General features: G+C 32.6%; 1 protein-coding gene across 1 annotated transcript in view; it reads left to right on the top strand.

Annotated features, from left to right (window-relative positions):
- Positions 1-4421: 4421 nt before the first annotated feature.
- Positions 4422-10389, top strand: part of LOC113807839 (uncharacterized) — a 32834-nt gene continuing 26866 nt past the window's right edge. Inside the window, exon 1 of the mRNA XM_027359137.2 lies at positions 4422-4618. The gene's annotated coding sequence lies outside the window, so the exon portion shown is untranslated. The remainder of the gene's footprint in view (positions 4619-10389) is intronic.

The following is a 10389-nucleotide window of genomic DNA, read 5'->3' as shown; positions in this document are numbered from 1 at the left end:
GATAAAGATATATATAAACTAAGATGTATGTGTGTGTGTGTGAGGAGGGGGGGGGGTGTTTGTGTGTGTGGAGGGGGGGATGTGTGCGTGGTTGTGTGCGTGGTTGTGTGTGTGTGTGCATGTGTATGTGTGTATGTATGTGTGTGTGGTTTGTGTGAGCGTATGGTGTTTGTGTGTGTGTAATGTGCTTGCGTGTGCGTGTGTGTGTGGTGTGTGTGTGTGTGTGTGTGTGTGTGTGTGTGTGTGTGTATGTGTGGGTGTGTGTTTGTGTATGGTTGTGTGTGTGATTCCGTGTGTGTGTGTGTGTGTGTGTGTGTGTGTGTGTGTGTGTGTGGAGGGGGAGGATGTGTGTGTGTGTGTGTGTGTGTTTGTTTGTGTGTGTGGAGGTGGGGGATAATATATATATATATATATATATATATATATATATATATATATATATATATATATATATATATATATATATACTCAAAGATGATTTTGATGCCAGTGACAACAAAAATGTTTTTTATGTTAATGATAAGTTGGTGATTATGATACCTAATTAAACGTATTTGTAATAATTTATATGGAAATAACAATAGAAGTTTAAAGTGATAGCAGGAACAATGTTAATAACAATAATCATGTTTATGATGATAATTATAGGAATGCTAATAATGGCATCATCATCTTTATCATTAATATCATTATTATCATCATTCATCAATATTATTATTACTATTACTAAATTACAATGATTATTATTATTATTATCATTATTATTATGTTCATTATAATTACTATTATCATTATTACCATTTTTTTATTATTATTATTATCATTACCATTATTGTCATCATTATTATCATTATTATAATTATTATCATAATGGTTATTATCATTATCATTATCATTATCATTAATTTTATCATCACCATTATTAATATTATTGTAGTAACACTATCATTATTATCATTGTAACAATAATAATAACAACGATAAATACAAAAGATTACTACACATGATAACCATAATCATAATCATAACAGTAATGATAATGATAAAGAAAATAATAATAATAATGATGATGGTAATGATAATGATTTCATCATTATTTCCATCATTCATTGTAATAATGATAATAGTAATAAGAATAATGAAGACAATAATGATAATGATGATGATACTACTACTAATACTTTTAATAATAATAAAAATGATAATAATGATAAGAATGATAATTATAATAATAATAATAGTGATGATAATGATAAGAATGATAATAATGATAATAATAAGGATAATAGTAATAATAGTAATAATAATGATAATGATATGATAATGATGATGATAACAATATTGATAATAATTATAATAATGATACTAACAACGATAATAATAATAATGATGATGATAACAATATTGATAATAATTATAATAATGATACTAACAATGATAAGGATAATAAAGATGCTAATGATAACGATAAAAATAATGTTAATAGTAATAATACTCATAAAAATTATTATGATGAGATAATAATAATGACATTAAGAGTTATAATGATAATAACATTAATGATGAGGATAGTAAAAATATTAATAATTGTATAGATGATAGTAGTGGCGGTATTGATAATCATGATAATGACAAGGATTGAAATAATGATAGTAATAGGAATAATGATGATAATAATAACAACAACAGTAATGATAATGATGATAGTAATGATAATAAAGATGATAGTAATAATAATGATGATGATGATGTTAATAATAATAATAATAGTAATAATAATAATAATAATAATGATAATAATAATAATAATAATAATAATAATAACAATATAGCAGTAGTAATGATAATATCATTGTAAACAATGATAATATCAACAGTAATATTAGTAACAATGATAATAATAATAATAATGATAATAATAGTAATAATAATGATGATAACAATAATGATTATGATGATAATGATAATAGTAGTAATAATGATAATGATAATAATAATAATAATAATAATAATAATAATAATAATGATAATAATAATAATAATAATAATAATAATAATAATAACAGTTAAAAAATATTAAGAATAATAATAGTCATAATAATAGTGATCGTAATAATGATGACAATAATCACATTGTTATTATCTTTAATATATCATCACTATCATCACTATTAGTACCGTTATCATTATCAACAGTAATAATGATCATAATGGAGATGATGGTAAGAACGATGATAACAATAATTATGATTAAAATGATAATGATAATGATATTGAAAATAATCGTAACGATGATGATGATGATAATTATGATAATAACAGTAGTCATATTGTTGATGAGAATGTCCATATCATAACGACATGATTGAGAATAATATTATCATCATGGAAGTACAATAACATAGTCATGATAACACTGCCAAAGACATCAGTAAAATGAGTGTAATAACAAATACGTAATGAGACATGAGAGTCGCCAGAGGATCTTAAAAGAAAATTAAGATATTAATGATGGTAATAATAATGATAATGATAATGATAATAATAATGATAATATTAATAATGATAATAATTATAATGATAATAATAATAATAATAACAATAATAATAATAATAATAATAATAATAATAATAATAATAATAATAATAATAATAATAATAATAATAACAATAATGATAATAATATTAATAACAATGATAATAATAATAATGATAATGATAAGAAGAATAAGAATAAGAATAATGATATGATGGTGATGCTGATAACAGTATTGATAATAATGATATCTTAATAAAAGAATCCACTTGTTTATTAAAACTCAATGTGTTGATAATATGAACCTTTAAAGGTATAGAATAACATAAGTCAATGTACAGATGCAAGTATAACTACCATGAAAATGGTTGGATATATTAGTAGAGGTTCACACATTTAGGGTCGCTAGTCCAGGCTAAGACTCCCTCCCTCCCCTTCGTTTCCTCTTCGTCTTCCTCTCCCTTCTTTCCTATTATCCCTTCTCTCTTCCTTTCTTTCCCTACCTCCCTCTTTCTCCCTTCCACCTTCACATCCCTCCCTCCCTCTTTCTCTTCCGTAATTCCCCCCTCTTTCCCACACCTTCATCCCTCCCTCTTTCCCTCCTCCCTCCCTCCCTCCTCAACCTCCCTCCTTCCCTCCCCTCATCATTAACACTTTCCTTTCACACCCCTCCCCTCCCTCTTTCCCTCCTCCCCCCTCCCTCCATCTTTCCCTCCCCTCACCCCTCCCTCTTTCCCTTCACACCCCTCCCTCCCTCTTTCCCTCCTCCCTCCCTCCCTCCCTCCTCACCCTCCCTCTTTCCCTCCCCTCATCATTACCACTTTCCTTTCACACCCCTCCCCTCCTTCCCTCCCTCTTTCCCTCCTTCTTTCCCTCCCCTTATCCCTTCCCTACTCCCCTCAATTGGTTCTCTCCTTCTTTTCGAACCTCCATTCCTCCACCTTTTGAAGAAAACATAAGAAAAATCAGTGACTACAAAGAAATCTGAACTAAAAGAGAAAACAAGAAGAGAAAAAAATTAACTAAAAAAAAATCTGAACGAAAAGAAAACACAAGAAAGGAAAAAAAAAAAGATTCAATTACTGCAAAGAAATCTGAAAGAAGGTGAAACACGGTGAAACTCTGCCGTCACGTGGATGAAACGAGGTCTAAGCAATACCTATCATTTGCGTGGCTTTTTTTTTTAAATCTTGCGAAACTTGATTCTTGTGACTTATTAGGCGATAAATTGTGACTTATTAGGCGATAAATAGACCAATTTGTATATTTTATTTTTTTCCCGTTTCATTTATCACAGTTATGACGTTATTTTTCGTTTTTTTTCTTTGGTAAATACACTAATTTGTATATTTTATATTTTTTTCCCCGTTTCATGTATCACAGTTCTGAAATGTTTTTTTTCGTTGTTGTTTTATTGTGATGGTTTAAGTGATCAAAATTAAGGCCTACTATTCCACAGCATCTGAGGCACCTTGCAAGTGAATCTGATAAACAATTAGCAAATTCATTAAGTGAATCTGATAAACAATTAGCAAATTCATTAAGTGAATCTGATAAACAATTAGCGAATTCATTCCGCTGCAGCATGAACCGACCGCGGAGTGCAACCCGGTCGGGCAGGACAACCAGGAAATGCTTCTAGGAGAGAAACCTAGAACGGGGAAGCGAGCGAGAAAGACGTGTCTTAGGTCAGCGACCCATGCGCCTCGCTCTGGCCGCCGGCTTGAGGAGAGCCTGAGCTTCCCCGACGAGGCTTTCCCCCTGCTGTGGGCGGGGTTTCGCCGGTGGGCGGTCCATGGGCGGAGCTTGGCGGAACGGCCCTTATTTGAGGAGTTAGAGAGAGGGAGAGAGGAAGGAAGGGAGGGAGAGGGAGAGAGAAAGAGCTAGAGAGAGAGAGAGAGAGAGAGAGCGTGTGCGTGGTGACCCCTCGGTTATACTACTGACGCAGTTAGTCGTTTTCGTGGCATGTTATAGTGAGCACGAGCTGCGTCCTTAGTCTCACGAGGGCCCGCGCCGCCGCAAGCACTCCCCTGCGCTCTCTCCTGCTTTCCCGGGCGCGTGTGATCAACCTGCAGTCCTCAGGTAGGATTCGAAGCCTTGTGCGCAATCGGGCTGGTTTAGTGGTTTAGTCTTCTTTGTCGGAAGGTTTCTCTCACGTGTACTTTTTTTTTTTTTAACTTACCGTCAGTGTAAGTTCTAGCTTTGGGTATTGGTTTGTACCTTTGTGTACGTGTATTTTTTATTTATTTATCTATTTATTTACTCTAGCTGATGCGAAAGTACGAAAGATTTACACATCCAGGTATCCATTACTCATTATCATTTTCATATCATTAGTACGTCCATAGTATGAAGTATTTTCATTATTTTTGCTCAGTGTCATCATTTTTTCTCTAATTTCCTTCCTCTGCCTTTACTTAAACTTGTTCAGAGATCGTCAAGTTGCTGTCACTCTAACTGATGTTTGACGCATTCAAGTTCCCCGACCGGTTTGTTCAAATTGTGAGAGTCCCAATGAACATTCACACCTACGGACACGCACATACACAAATAAATGCATAACCTATCTATCTGATAAACATATATTTATCTATCTCTCTGTCGGGTTATCGTGCATAGCTAAACTGATAGATACGTATTCATTTCTGTGTGTATGTCCGTATTATGAACATTTATCGGATTTAGCCTCGCACAATTTGAACAGATCGGTTGTACATCTCATATGCACCAGAAATTTTCGTTGCGTATCTGATTGTATGAACTACAGACATACCAGTCGTTATAGGGGACATACTAATCATTTCTGTCTATCACACCTCCCGTGATTTAGTTAAAAACTAATAACAATATTTACTCTCAAAATAGGACAGAGAACGAGAGAGAAAAAACGTAAACATGTACAAAACAGACGTACTTATATAAGTGTGCATATATGTGCATATACGACCCCTCCTTCTCCTACATATAAACATAAAATCATGAGTCGTTATGAAGGGGTTTCTTGTCCCATTATCCACCAAGTGTAAGTTCGTGTATGTTGCTGTGAAGGAGAGAAAGAGAAAAAAATTGTGTATGCATGAGTGCGTGTCTATCTATCCATCTGTCTGTCGGTATTAGTGGTATTCATCTGTTGCAGTCTGGCGATTTACTAAAAGTAGAGCCAACGCTTATGCAACACACCAGATCTTCATCCATTAGCATACGAATGCTACACCAGATCTTCATCCATTAGCATACGAATACTACACCAGATCTTCATCCATTAGCATACGAATACTACACCAGATCTTCATCCATTAGCATACGAATACTACACCAGATCTTCATCCATTAGCATACGAATACTACACCAGATCTTCATCCATTAGCATACGAATACTACACCAGATCTTCATCCATTAGCATACGAATACTACACCAGATCTTCATCCATTAGCATACGAATACTACACCAGATCTTCATCCATTAGCATACGAATACTACACCAGATCTTCATCCATTAGCATACGAATACTACACCAGATCTTCATCCATTAGCATACGAATATTACACCAGATCTTCATCCAATAGCATACGAATGCTACACCAGATCTTCATCCATTAGCATACGAATACTACACCAGATCTTCATCCATTAGCATACGAATACTACACCAGATCTTCATCCATTAGCATACGAATATTACACCAGATCTTCATCCATTAGCATACGAATACTACACCAGATCTTCATCCATTAGCATACGAATACTACACCAGATCTTCATCCATTAGTATACGAATACTACACCAGATCTTCATCCATTAGCATACGAATACTACACCAGATCTTCATCCATTAGCATACGAATACTACACCAGATCTTCATCCATTAGCATACGAATACTACACCAGATCTTCATCCATTAGCATACGAATACTACACCAGATCTTCATCCATTAGCATACGAATACTACACCAGATCTTCATCCATTAGCATACGAATACTACACCAGATCTTCATCCATTAGCATACGAATACTACACCAGATCTTCATCCATTAGTATACGAATACTACACCAGATCTTCATCCATTAGCATACGAATACTACACCAGATCTTCATCCATTAGTATACGAATACTACACCAGATCTTCATCCATTAGCATACGAATACTACACCAGATCTTCATCCATTAGCCTAAAAATACTAATGTTTCATATATACACAACTGTTATATACCCTTTATAATCTAAAATATATTACACCAGAAGAAATCTTAATCTTTCGTCCATTAGAATAAAAATACTAATGTTTCATATATATATATATATATATATATATATATATATATATATATATATATATATATATATATATATATATATATATACAACTGTTATATGCCCTTTATAAAATAAAATATATTACACCAGAAGAAATCTTGATAAACTCTAATACAATTGGATCCCCTTTTTACAATATCCAAAAGCACACCGACGAATTATTACGTAACATATCTGGATGTAATTCCTACGCATTTATGTGTAGGATAAATTGAGAACAACTGATATATGCATGTGTGTGTGTGTGTGTGTGAGTGTGTGTGTGTGTGTGTGTGTGTGTGTGTGTGTGTGTGTGTGTGTGTGTGTGTGTGTGTGTGTGTGTGTGTGTGTGTGTACATTTACACACACACACACACACACACACACACACATATATATATATATATATATATATATATATATATATATATATATATATATATATATACATATATATATATGAGTGTGTGTGTTTGTGTCTATTTAATCTATTTAGAAGAGTCTACCGTGTCTCATCCCGCCACTCACTAAGCACAAGTTACGTATAACAATGAAAAAGAAATAAAAACAAATCATTTAAGTGTGTGCATTTACGTAAACACACCTTCAGACCCACACGACACGCAAACGGACACACAAACGCCAAACGGAGTCGATCCCGCCGCCGCCTGTCCTTCCCTGTCCCGTTCGTCGCCAGCCTCTGCAAGTCAGCGTATGAGCGGTGGGAGGCGAGGGTGTGTTCGGGTCGTTGAACTACGGCTTCGGCGCTGGGATCCCGCCGACTAAAATCCGCATTTTGTATTTTCGGAGGAGGTGTTCCGCTAGATGAGGTCTCTCTCTACTCTTTGTAAGCTATGCGATGACTAGCACATTCGCATGCGTATATATATATATATATATATATATATATATATATATATATATATATATATATATATATATATATATATATATATATATATATATATATATAGGTATTGCTATTATCATCAACGTCACCATCCCAACAAGTTAGGTTATTATCCACATTATTATTATTATCATCATTATTGTTATTATTATTGATATCATCATCCTTGACATTCTCATCTTTATTCCTCCTGTAGTTTAATATCCCCTCCATTGTTATCGTTACCATAACCATATTCATCGAGAAAGTCATCAGTACGAGTTTACTTATAGTTCAAACAATTGTCACTCAACTGTTGGCTACTTCCTCTTCGTACATCTTTTCCTCATCATCAGGGTCACTCTCTTCCTTTCTTGCATTTGATTCAAGTCACAAATCACGAGGTAGACACGTATAATTTTTTAATCTGTAGAGTGAAGAGATGAATGAAAATGACTCGAGAAATAAACGCGCATATATATATATATATATATATATATATATATATATATATATATATATATATATATATATATATATATATATGTATATATATGTGTGTGTGTGTGTGTGTGTGTGTGTGTGTGTACATATATACATACATACATACATATATATATATATATATATATATATATATATATATATATATATATATATATATATATATATATATATATATGTAAAACTATCGTAATACAGAAAGAGAAATTGGTACCGCCTGCTTGGAATATTTAGCAGACATAAAACGTGCCTCTAATAACAACAACTCAAATATAAAAGGAGTAAATAACAATAGGAAGAAAAAGAAAAGAAAACTGGTTGGTCAAGATTGCAGGTACGAGAAAGGTCAAAGAGAGAAGGTCAAGTTGCAACAAAAAAAGCGTAACGTAAACATAGTTTTTTGATTAGCGTCGAGTGTGCATATTTTTTTTCTCTCTTCCTTTCCTTCTCATTTTCATTATATTTCGTCTTTGTTTTATCTCTACGTCATATATATATTTTTTTAAATTCTTGTTTTCATCCTTTCTTCGTCTTTCTTCCATATCTTTCGATTATTTTTTTTAGCAATTTCTTACGAATTCTTGGCCATATTTCCCCTATCTATTATTTTTTATATCTATTTCCAACTCCAGGTTACTAATTACACTTTTTAATCATTTTCTTTCAAAATAAAGATTTTCCGGATTTTTGGCTGATATTTTTCTTCCTTTCTTTATTTATTTTTAAGTATATTTTAGTTAATGCTCGGTTGCCTTTTGTTTTTTTAATGTTTTTGTACCGACTCGTAAATGTTTTTAAATTCTGGTTGATAGTTAATCATTTCATTTAGAAATAAAGAGAATTTGATATCTTAATTCATTCCATTAAATTTCGTATTTTTTCTGTTGTCACTGTCGTATTCGTATTTTTATGGTGTCACTGCCGTATTTGTATTTTTCTGATGTGACTGCCGTATTCGTATTTTTCTGCTGTTACTGCCGTATTCGTTTTTTATGGTGTCACTGCCGTATTCGTATATTTCTGATGTCACTGCCGTATTCGTATTTTTCTGATGTCACTGCCGTATTCGTATATTTCTGTTGCCACAGCCGCATTCGTGATTTTCTGATGTCACTGCCGTATTTTGACACCACAACATTTTGGACTATGGTTTGGTTTTCGGTCTAAAAGCCGGCGGGTTTATAGATTTCTGGAAAAAATCGTGGGTTATTTTGTCTTTTACTTAACTAAAAATATCTCCCACCGCCCCATCCCCTCGAATAATGTCTACTGCTGTCATCTTTTTCTTCTATTTAGTATTCAACATCCACTTCAACCCTCGCTAAGCCGAAGTAAGATATCACATAATGAGTGTCATTTTCTGTCACCAGTGTTCTAAAGGCATTTAAACAGCTCTATTATGTAGTGGTCGCTGATAAGAAAAATGCATACACTCGCACACACACACATGTATATCTGTGTGTGTGTGTGTGTGTGTGTGTTTATTGTGTGTGGGTGTGTATGTGTATATATATATATATATATATATATATATATATATATATATATATATATATATATATATATATATATATATGTATATATATATATGCGCGCGCGCGCGCGTGTATGTGTGTGTGTGTGTGTTTGTTTTTTCTTTCTTGTTCTTTCATTTTTCACGCATCTCACAAAATTATAATTTTCCTTCACGCTCTACAGATATCAAAAGAAAAAAAATGTTTCGCCTCAAAATCGCACATCTAACTCCAAGTTAACATCACACTCAAAATTAAATTCTTAAAAGTGATCAGTCAAGTATAAAAGCAATCTAGAGATAACACCAAATATATACAGGAAATAAACAAGAATATTTTGCGGATATTTTCTTTCCTACAAATGTACTTTAAAGAAATCATTATTCTATGGTAAAGAAATGATAATATTGTTACACGGCGGTATTTACTTAAATAAACCATATACTTATATCCATTATGTACCAAAATATCTCTGTTATAGATAGAGTTATTATCATAATCACTGACATATTCTTATTATTGGATATTCGTAAAGATAATCTCTGGCTCTTTTTTTTTTATTATTCTGTTTGTTCAGTATAACGTCAGATTAAATAATATATCTAAGGGTATTGTTATTAGTTTGATGTTGATGTG

This window comes from Penaeus vannamei, chromosome 1, assembly GCF_042767895.1.
Source record: "Penaeus vannamei isolate JL-2024 chromosome 1, ASM4276789v1, whole genome shotgun sequence".
NCBI lineage: Eukaryota > Metazoa > Arthropoda > Malacostraca > Decapoda > Penaeidae > Penaeus > Penaeus vannamei.
The sequence above is the reverse complement of the archived record's forward strand: the minus strand, read 5'-3'. Positions and strand labels throughout refer to the sequence as shown.